The 10,131-nt window shown below is 45.5% G+C and overlaps 1 long non-coding RNA gene across 3 annotated transcripts; it reads right to left on the bottom strand.

The window, feature by feature from the left end:
* Positions 1-4,316: 4,316 nt before the first annotated feature.
* On the bottom strand, positions 4,317-6,429 carry LOC135379076 (uncharacterized). 3 transcript variants are annotated; one of them, XR_010418704.1, is made up of 4 exons: positions 6,127-6,429; positions 5,984-6,047; positions 4,556-5,907; positions 4,317-4,447 (listed from the first exon to the last, which is right to left on the bottom strand). It is a non-coding gene; the product is annotated as an uncharacterized LOC135379076 (long non-coding RNA). The 3 variants fall into 3 exon arrangements; XR_010418705.1 differs by having other exon boundaries at positions 4,317-4,641; positions 5,443-5,907; XR_010418703.1 differs by having other exon boundaries at positions 4,317-5,907.
* Positions 6,430-10,131: the final 3,702 nt, after the last annotated feature.

Here is a 10,131-nt window from a genome sequence, read left to right as displayed (position 1 = left end):
AGCAGTGGCTTCTTATTGCAATTTTCGCCCGTAAAAAAAAAATCAGCGTATATCGTATTATGCTGCGCGAGTAGAAGTGATTTTCCCAATTCGATTTGTGTACCCTTGTCCTGTGCTTTCTTTACACAGGGACAACGCGACTGTGTACGTAGCATTATGCAATAATTACCTGATAGCAGAAATGGGTGCCTTTTTCTCCGTTTATTAGCATGTGCTTCGTTTTTTTTTTTTTGCAGTTATAGCTATTCAAGCAAAAGTACGTGTAATTTTTCATGGCTCTTTTTTCTTTCACTGCTAAGGCAGAAGAAAATCACTTGGTAAAGCTGAATAGTGTTCTATCACGGAAAGTGGGTTTGTTTGTTTGTTTGTTTGATTTTGTTGGGTGCTCGATGAAGTAAGCAGTACTTAATCTTGCAGTTATGGGTATTTGAGCAGAAATGTTGGTGTCTGAGCCAGGAGTAGAAATTCCAAGAAAACACCTCTCCTTGTGCATTCCTGAGCTGCTGTGTGCGCGCGCGTGTGTGCTTTTTTCTTGGTTTGTGACGTCATCATGGCATGTTGGGACTTGTTTAGCAGTGTTACGATTTTACCCGCCGATCTTGTTGTTACCTTGTGCTAGCCGCGTAGCGATGTGTGGTGACTCTGCGATTATTCCTGAGGTCTTAAGCCTTTTCCCTCATTGCTTAAGTGAATTTGTGTACCCTTGTCCTGTGGTTTCTTTACACAGGGACAACGCGACTGTGTATCTAGCATTATGCAATAATTATCTGATAGCAGAAATGGGTGCCTTTTTCTCCGTTTATTAGCATGTGCTTCGTTTTCTTTTTCTTTTTTTTGCAATTATAGCTATTCAAGCAAAAGTATATGAAATTTTTCATGGCTCTTTTTTTTCTTTCACTGCTAAAGCAGAAGAAAATCACTTGGTAAATCTGAATAGTGTTCTATCATGGAAAGTGGGTTTGTTTGTTTGATTTTGTTGGGTGCTCGGTGAAGTAAGCAGTACTTAATCTTGCAGTTATGGGTATTTGAGCAGAAATGTTTTGTCTGAGCAAGGAGTAGAAATTCCAATAAAGCACCTCTCCTTGTGCATTCCTGAGCTGCTGTGTGTGCGCGCGTGTGTGCTTTTTTCTTGGTTTGTGACGTCATCATGGCATGTTGGGACTTGTTTAGCAGTGTTACGATTCTACCCGTCGCTAGTATCTTGTTGTTATCTTGTGCTAGCCGCGTAGCGATGTGTGGTGACTCTGCGATTATTCCTGAGGTCTTAAGCCTTTTCCCTTAAGTGAATTTGTGTACCCTTGTCCTGTGGTTTCTTTACGCAGGGACAATGCGACTGTATGTAGCATTATGCAATAATTATCTGATAGGAGAAATGGGTGTTTTGTCAGTTGATGGTAGTTTGTTAGCTTTAATTTTTGAAGTCATAGCTATTTTGCTATTCGAGCAGAATTGCTGGTATCTGAGGGTTTAACGCTGAGGGTAGAAATTCCTGTCTGAGATGAATCTGCATTTCAATAATATTACTTAAATGAAACAAATTACAGTGAAATTCCATAGCCACTGTGAACAAAAAGGGGTGGATGTGTGCATGCTCATGGAAGCGACTTGCATGTCGGAATGACATGTGATGAGAGCGCGAACTTTGCGCTCAGGTGCGGCAATGGTGTAGGCGGACGGAGCATTACGTGAAGCCAAGGGCAAGCTGCGACCTTGAACATGCAGAGCGAGTTATTTTTAGGCTATGACGACTCCTCGCACCCCTGCATGTTGGGGCATGCAGCAAGGTCGCCGCTATATAAGTGGGGAGGATGTGTAAAGAGGCAGCAGTCTTCGCATCGCTTCGGGAGTGTGCGGAGCTCGCTTCAAAAGTAAGTATTTTTAATCCACGCTCTGTGGTGCACGTTTTCTTAGTGTTTCTTTTTTTTTTTTTCAGTGCCTAGATGCGTGTTCTGCTTTTTTGATCCTCATGATATCATGGATGATGAGCCATTGGAAGAGAATTCACCATCTTCTACAGGCATTTCACCCGCCACATTGCATGCTCACGTCGAGCGATCACATCCCTATGTGGACATTTCCTTCCTGCCTTTCTTTCAAACTGATAGCGTATTTCGAGGTATCGTCAAAGCGTTTGTGCTATTGGCATCTGTTCACGATCAGGGAGTAGAGGACTTGCGACAATATTTAATGAACCACCTCCACAATATAATTGCTATTTTGCGAGCACAAAAAAATACCCTTTAGGTTTTGCATTTGTTCTGACGTTCTAATGATGAAAGGAAATCGAGAGGATGTAACCGCACACATAGCTCATTTTATGGCGCTTGCTCGCGAAGTCCACAGCGATGGAGCTATCGCAAATACTTTGATGGATGTGATTCAGGAGTCCACCGGGCGCATTGAAAATTACCAGCGCGAGGGTAGTGGGTTTGTATCCACTGACGTCCAAAAAGTTCAAATGTGTATTTCCGCTGTGAAAACTAAAAAGTTTGGATGCGAGGGGGTACTTCCCACAAATTTGGATAAACGCAGGAACGTGTTAACGAATATCCATTTACCAGCACTCAAGGAGGGTGAATGTTTTAAAAACAATACACTCGCTCTCCTGCATCCACAGGAAAGGAATTCGTGGAAAAAATGTGAAAATTATGCAGCAGATTACTGGTGGCCTACTCACTTCCCTGTTTCATTCGCTGATCTGGACCAGTTCGAAGAGAAAAATAGGATATCTGTGTACGTGTACGCGTAGGTCGATCAGGGAGTGCACGTGTCACGACCCCCAAAACTGGAAAGCGAAAAGAAAATTCACTTATTGGAGGTTGACGAGCATTTTTTCGGAATTAAGTCCCTCGAGCGTTTGCTGACGAGAAAGAACACGCGTTTCGTATGCGAACGTTGCACTCGCTCTTTTAATGAGGAAAAGAGCATGGCGAAACATCGACGCCTTTGCGCGGACGTGAACGAAATCCTATTAGAATTTTGTGAACCCGGAGAAAATTTTGTAGAATTTACTAAAATACAGTACATGCAGCAGTACAACTACGTCGTTGCGTTAGACACGGAGAGCGTACTCGCACCCAGTGGTGTTGGCATGCAACGTCACATTACCTCTAGCTTCTGTGCTGTGCTTGTGCGCACCCACGACTCAAAGGTGATGCGCATCAGGACGCACCATGGGGAAGATGCTGCGAGGCAGTGCGTGAGAGCATTGATGGAAATGCGGGATGAGATGATCGCCCTGAACGCTTGCCCCGCCGCAATGGTGCTGAATGATGAGCAATGCGCTGAGCACAGAGCTGCTACCCACTGTGCGTACTGTAAACAGGAGTTTACCGAAGATCTACCCCGTGTAGATCTATCTCCCAAAGGATCCCAAAGAACTATCTCCCAAAGGACTGGCTCTCGCCATTCCAGCGAGGGCTTCTCGAAGAATTAATGTATCAGCCCGCTAACAGCAAAAAGCTATTGCTTCATTGTGTTTCTCTGGCATCCTATTCGTGGCAATGCGCTCTAAATTACACGCAGGCAACATTGGAGTTAATCATCGATGAGGACATGTACAGAACCATCGAATCGGGCGTTAGAGGCGGGCTCTGTCAGGCGAGCAGGCGTCATTTGCGGGCTAACAACCCTCTGTGTAGTGGCTATGATCCCGATAAAGAGGAGGTGTACATATCATACATAGATTGCAACAATCTTTACGGATTCAGTATGATAAAGCACCTCCCCATTGGTGATTTCGAATGGCTCGAGGATTTTAGCTCCGTGGATTTTATGCGTCACCCCACTGATTCAGACGTTGGCTACGTGTATGTATGTGACTTGGAGTATCCAAAATCTATCCACGCACTGACACGGTACTTTCCCCTGGCTCCTGAGAAGGCAGTCGTCCCAAAGGAATGGCTCTCGCCATTCCAGCGAGGGCTTCTCGAAGAATTAATGTATCAGCCTGCTAACAGCAAAAAGCTGTTGCTTACGTGCAAGGACAAAGTCGAGTACGTCGTTCATTACGCGCTGCTCGCACTCTATTCCCAAGCAGCACAAAGGACCGGGGCGAAGCCGGTCCAGCATCGGGAAAGAATCCTACAAAGTCGGGGGCATGCCACCAGCCGATACCGGTCCTTCCTCCAGTTTGCAACACCGGGATGATTAAGGACCGACATCGGCAGCAAGTATTCGGTCCCAGCAGGTCCCCGGCGGATCCCCGATAATGCTGGCAGGGGCTCCCCCCATGCATATTTACCCCCCCCATGCATATTTTGGCATTAATATGCTTATTTTTAATAATTACAATAATTTTGAGTGTAAACAGTGTGTGTAGAGCCCAACATTTTATTTTCGGAGAGGAAATAGACTGACACAACACTTGGAGCACCTCAATAGACTAAACGACGAGTGGTGTACACTAAGCAGTCTGCCTGCATCATCCAATGCATGCCAATTGTGTCTGAAATGAAAAACAAAAAAAGAGGGGTATACAGAAATATGCAGCATGTCCGCATAACTACTGTCATTGCCAATGTAGCCTGAAAAGAAAAGGGTGGAAATGGTCTACCGTAATATCCAGCCTGCCTGCGTAACCACTGGCCCTTCAATGGTGTCTCAAAAGGGGGGGGGAACGTACACAGTAAGAGGTGGTCTCTGAAAGGAAACAAAAAAGGTATGCAGTAGTAGGCAGTCTGCCTAACCACTTGCACTTCGGCAATGGCCCTGGAAGAAATGAACGGCTTGTAGCATTAATATTAGACGTAACGGTAAAATTGCTGCATGGTGGGAAATGGTATACAGTAATATGCAGCCTGCCTGCGTAACCACTCGCACGTCAACAGTGTCTCAAAAGAAAGAAAAAGTATACAGCAAGAGGCGGTCTGCCTGTCCAAGTGGTGGTGCCTCAAAGAAAACGAAGTTATGCAGTAATAGGCAGTCTGCCTATCTGCTCACGCTTCAGTACTGCCCAGACACAAAAATGAATGGCATGTAACATTAGACGTAACGAAACAATTGCTGCACTTCAGCACAAAATAGTATGTGCACGGTACGTGGAATGAGCTTTATCAAAAATGGTAAAATGCACAGCGTAGGGATTACGAAACTCAAGAGTTACCAAGAGAAAATTTAAATTATGAAAAAATGACAAAGCCAACGACTGGGAGAAATGCAAGTCCAGGAAAGAGAAAATAGTTCACATCCAGCGCCTTTGGTGCAAATGACTAGCAATTACTACAACGAAAACTGTAAAAAATGACAGCTGACCGGGACTAGAGCTGACAGTCAATGGTGTGCGCATATTCAGCGTTCCTTCACAAAAACGTCAATAAGCAAAAAAAAAACATGGTCAAGGAGAAGCATCCCTATTGAAAAAAAAAGCGACATCAGGTCTGATGTTAACATCACAGCTGCTCTGATGATGTTAACATCAGAGCTGCGCTGGCTGATGCTCACATCAGAGCTGTCTTGATGCTGATGTTGACATGAGAGCTGCATTGATGCTGGTTATGGCAATCTTGAAAATGCTGCAGTCTTGGTTTACTGAAATGTTCTGCAAAGAAAGCCCCTCATGCCTGCGGTATATGAGTACCGACAAGAACCCTCACGAAACAGGAGATAGCAGCAACGAATCACTTCACCAGAACAATTCACCACTCCGGAGTACGTACCTTTTAACGCATATCCATTTATCATCAACATACCTAAGCGTTGAACTCACGGGGGCACAAAAACTGGTAATGATCGAACGGTGAACAACAGCGCAAAAGAGCACACCTAGGTCCTCATTTCCGGTCCAACTTGTCCTTCTTCCGAAAAAGCACTTCTAAGCGTTGTCATGGCCAGCAAGAGTCCCCACTGCATTTGAACACGGTGCTTGAGTTTCTCTTGCTGAAGGCCGCTGCGTCATACACGCTGAACCTGCAAGAAATATCGTTCCAGAAAATACGATGGCAGGACACCTATATGTAGAGCAGTGTAGAGACATATGACATACCGTCTGCACAAAGTACACAGTCGACTTCACTTGGCGTTCTATCTCCCTGTCGTTGCGCAGATCCCTGCAAATAGAGTAAAACGAACAATGAGAATGCATGGCGCAGTCGAACATATTACTTCAGAGTTATATTAATTACACACCTGAAACGGCAATAATCCTGAAGGCGAAGAACGATTTGGCTTCACATGCAAGGTAGCGTCTTCACTCTTTGACATGTCAAACGAGACCGACTGGTTTGCTCGCGGTTAGAAGAAACGCTTCCACTTACAGACAGTTGCAATATCAGACGGGTTGCAAGAACGACAGCACCAGGTGAGAACAACAATACAAAGCCTCTAAAACGCTTTAGACTTGCTGGAACGCTCGCAATTACGCGAACTACACGCGGCGACGAGAAACGACCGTTACAGCAGCCAAAGCGAAGCCAACAAGAACAGCGCATGCGCGACTGCGCGACAGGCAGCGCGCAGCGCTGGCTAGTGGCATGGAAGACAAGCGACGACGCGCGAGCGAGCGCGGGTGAGCCTGTGTTGAAATGGGCATGGAGCCAACATCTCCGCGCAATGGCTTGGCGGACGAAATATGACGACGGGTAGAATCGTACTACCTCTTGAGATTGTGGCCGTTCCAGGATCTTTCAGAAATGCTGCTGTTTTCATAAGAATCCCTGAATGTTGTGTTTGAAGCAAAATTGCAACATGAGATTGGCCAAAGCTAAGGTATTAGTTAGTTATGATTGTGAACAGATCGGCAGTGCAACCTGACAGTGAGAGATCAATAGAATCAAAAACAACAAAACACTCACTGTTTTGCCGACCCTTTCTCTAGTGTTCTTTCTTTCTTTCTTTTTTTTTGTTTGTTATAATGAAGGAAAGCAAGGTTAAATGCTACATTTTTCTTGACTGTGTGCGATGGTGTACATCGCAGGTTCCTCATGTGCCATGAATCTACTTAAAAGCTGCTGATGGTGGCAGGGATTCACATTTATAACAGTGACCAGAATGCGGCAGGAGTACTTTTGAGGCACTCTGGCCACGTTGACCACAAAACGGCGTTCCATACTCCCTCCGAACCAAACTTTGCAAAACTTGTTGCTCAGAAACATTAAGAACACACACGCCGGCCATTTGCACCCAGCAATGACAACCAAAAATGATGGCGATGGCAGTCGCGGTAGCCCAAATGCAGGGAGCTCCAGCGTAGTCTTTGCGGGTTTCGGTGCAGCGGTTTTCGTCCGATCAGTTCGACTTGCTAAAGCTCTCTTCGTTTCGTTTCACGTGAGTTTTTCGATTCGGGAGATTCGGTCGTTTCGTTCGGGCGTGGCCGACTCTTCCCGAGTATCTTGTACTTGCGTGCTTTGCAGTGAGGCTCCATTAATACTTCTGTTCAGGGTGCTGCGTGTGCATGTTTTCCGTCATACAACACAACACAACACAACACATGAAGTGAACTGCAGCCCAATGTTTGAAAGAGTTACCTCATACCAGACAGCCAAATTCCTTCCTGAAGGGATGCTTCACTGTCTCGTACAGCTTGGGACAAAAGTTTCTGAAACACGGGTGTTTTGTATTTCACTTCTCTACGCCTCCCCTGCGGCCTAAGGGGAACACTTGTTGAACAGAATCCCCAAGGATTCTGCTCAACAAGCATTTCCCAAAGGTGGCTGGGAAAAGTCCAATACAGAAAACCCGTGTTTCAGAAACTTTGTCTCGAGCTGTACCATCCGATCACGTGTTACCGAATCTGCATAAACATCGGGAGACGAGCGGGAAGAAATACTTAGCCAGTACACCACAGCAGATCGGGACGTTAACGGGGATCCATCGGGAAAGAATCCTGGCCGGGACGCAAACGGGAATCTATCGGGAAAGAATTCTGACCGGGACACGAACGGGGATCTATCGGGAAATAATTTTATGTAGTTTCCCTCTCCCTCAATTCTTCCCCCTCACATAGTCGGGAAGCAGTCGGGCTCGTGACGGTGATATCGGCCACCTCGAACCCATCATCCCCGTTACGTTCCCAGCCGAATCCCAGTCCTTTGTGCTGCTTGGGATTGTAGATTAGGCATGAGGGTGACAAAAATTCACAGAATTCTAAAATTTCGCCAGGCGCCATTCCTGCGTCCCTACATCGAGGACAATGTTGCCAGACGTGTTGCCTCGGGCACGACATTCGAAAAAAACTTCTACAAACTCTCAAATAATGCAGTCTTTGGGAGAACACTTCTAAATAAATTTAACATGCGTGATATTCGAGTAGCCTTCGATGAGGAGACGGCGAGTCGCCTCGGGAGTCGGGCGGAGTGCGTGAGGATGGAAATTTTGTCCCCGGTTGTGTCATGTACGAAATGCGCAAAAGAAAAATGCGATGCCATTTCCCGCTCCAGATTGGGTTTACGATTTTGGAACTGAGTAAATTAACCATGTACTCATTCCACTATGAAACCTTGCTGAGTAAGCTCACTTGTCCGGTGATTACCTGTTACTTTGACACGGATTCTCTGATCCTCGGCCTGTTCTGCAAGGACTACGAAGACCAGTTACGAGCGATTGCCGACGACCACTTAGATTTGTCTTCCTTCGATCGGGATCATCCACTGTACAGTGAAAATAATCGTGGAAGGCTTGGGGCATTCAAAAGCGAAACTGGTAGTGTACCTATTGAGGAAGTAGTCTGTTTGAAAGCTAAAATGTACTCCATCAAATTAGCTGGAGGAAGGCAAATTGCAAGAGCTAAAGGGGTCAAAAAGAATATTGTACGCAAGCACCTCCTCCATGAGACGTACTGCAATACCTTGTTCAATCACATGAGGGTATCGAATGAACAAGTATCAATCGTTGGAAAGAAGCAGTGTATGTACACCATCAGAAATGTCAAAAGAAGTCTGATGGCATACGACGACAAGAGATACCTGTGCAATGACATCGACTCCTATCCTTATGGAAGCTATGAATATGGTAAGTTTAAGTGGGTGATATAACTAGTGAAGCTCATAATGTTCTTTTTTGCTTCAGAAGATGTGCAGGAAGAGAATTAATGCTTCTGTCACATGCTGTTCTCTCCTGCGGTTTGCCTCTGGGTCATGGACAGAGAGGGATGAGTGCCTGGGTGATCCATATAGTACCTATGTAAAGAACACTATGGATGTTAGCGGAGATATACAGCATGCATGGATGTGTCCCCAGGGAGAACTACAATATCTCCGAGACTGCCATGATGTACTCAATAAACATTGAAAACTATTTACCATGTTTTTGTGTGCCAACCATTGCTGAGAGTCGACGCAGGCTAAAAAAGAATGCCGCCCGGGACCAATAACCAATTTGGAGGGAATTGTGAGCTGGCCTAGAAATGAATGGGATTGACCCACGAGCAGTTGTCTATGTTGCAGCTGGAATTATGAAGCAATATACAGTTGAAAGCGTGTTACCGAGTAACTAGAGAGTGGAAATAACAAATGAGTCTATCGAGCATGTATGACAGGAAGCCAACAAGCCAATCACTAGGTTTTAGAAATGGATGGAAGTGACCACCCCCAGACCAATAGACAGGTGAGCGATTTGGAAGCCTATGAGCCGACTTAGAATTGAATAGAATAGATCATTTTGGTGTCTACGAGCGAGTGAGCAGATGTTGTGGCAACTAATGGTAGCCAATCACATAGAAATTTGATGGATGAAGGGGTGGAGCTGTGACCAACCAACCAGAGGACTTAGAAGTGGCTTGACCTGGATTAGAATTGGCTGGTGGATTAGAAATTCCTAGAAATGGATTAGAAAAAAGAGCGATTTGGAAGCCTATGAGCCAACTTAGAATTGAATAGAATAGATAATTTTGGTGTCTATGAGCGAGTGAACAAATGCGACAATGAAGGGTAGCCAATCACATAGAAATTGGATGGATCACCATGAAGTAGTGGAGCCTGGATTAGACCTGGCTTCACCTGGATTAGAAATGGGTGGTGGATTAGAAATTCCTAGAACTGGATTAGAAAAAGGATGTCGTTGTGGGGCTCGAATCTATACTACTCAGTGGTTTACCACACCCATCCCCTCCTCCAACCCACAACACCCCGCCACGCTTCAATTGTGATTAACCACAATACTCTGCCTTCGCAGCTGCCGTTACATGACTGAGAAAGG

This window comes from Ornithodoros turicata, chromosome 1 (assembly GCF_037126465.1).
Source record: "Ornithodoros turicata isolate Travis chromosome 1, ASM3712646v1, whole genome shotgun sequence".
Lineage (NCBI taxonomy): Eukaryota > Metazoa > Arthropoda > Arachnida > Ixodida > Argasidae > Ornithodoros > Ornithodoros turicata.
Note: the sequence above shows the minus strand (reverse complement) of the source record. Positions and strands in the feature narration are given on the sequence as shown.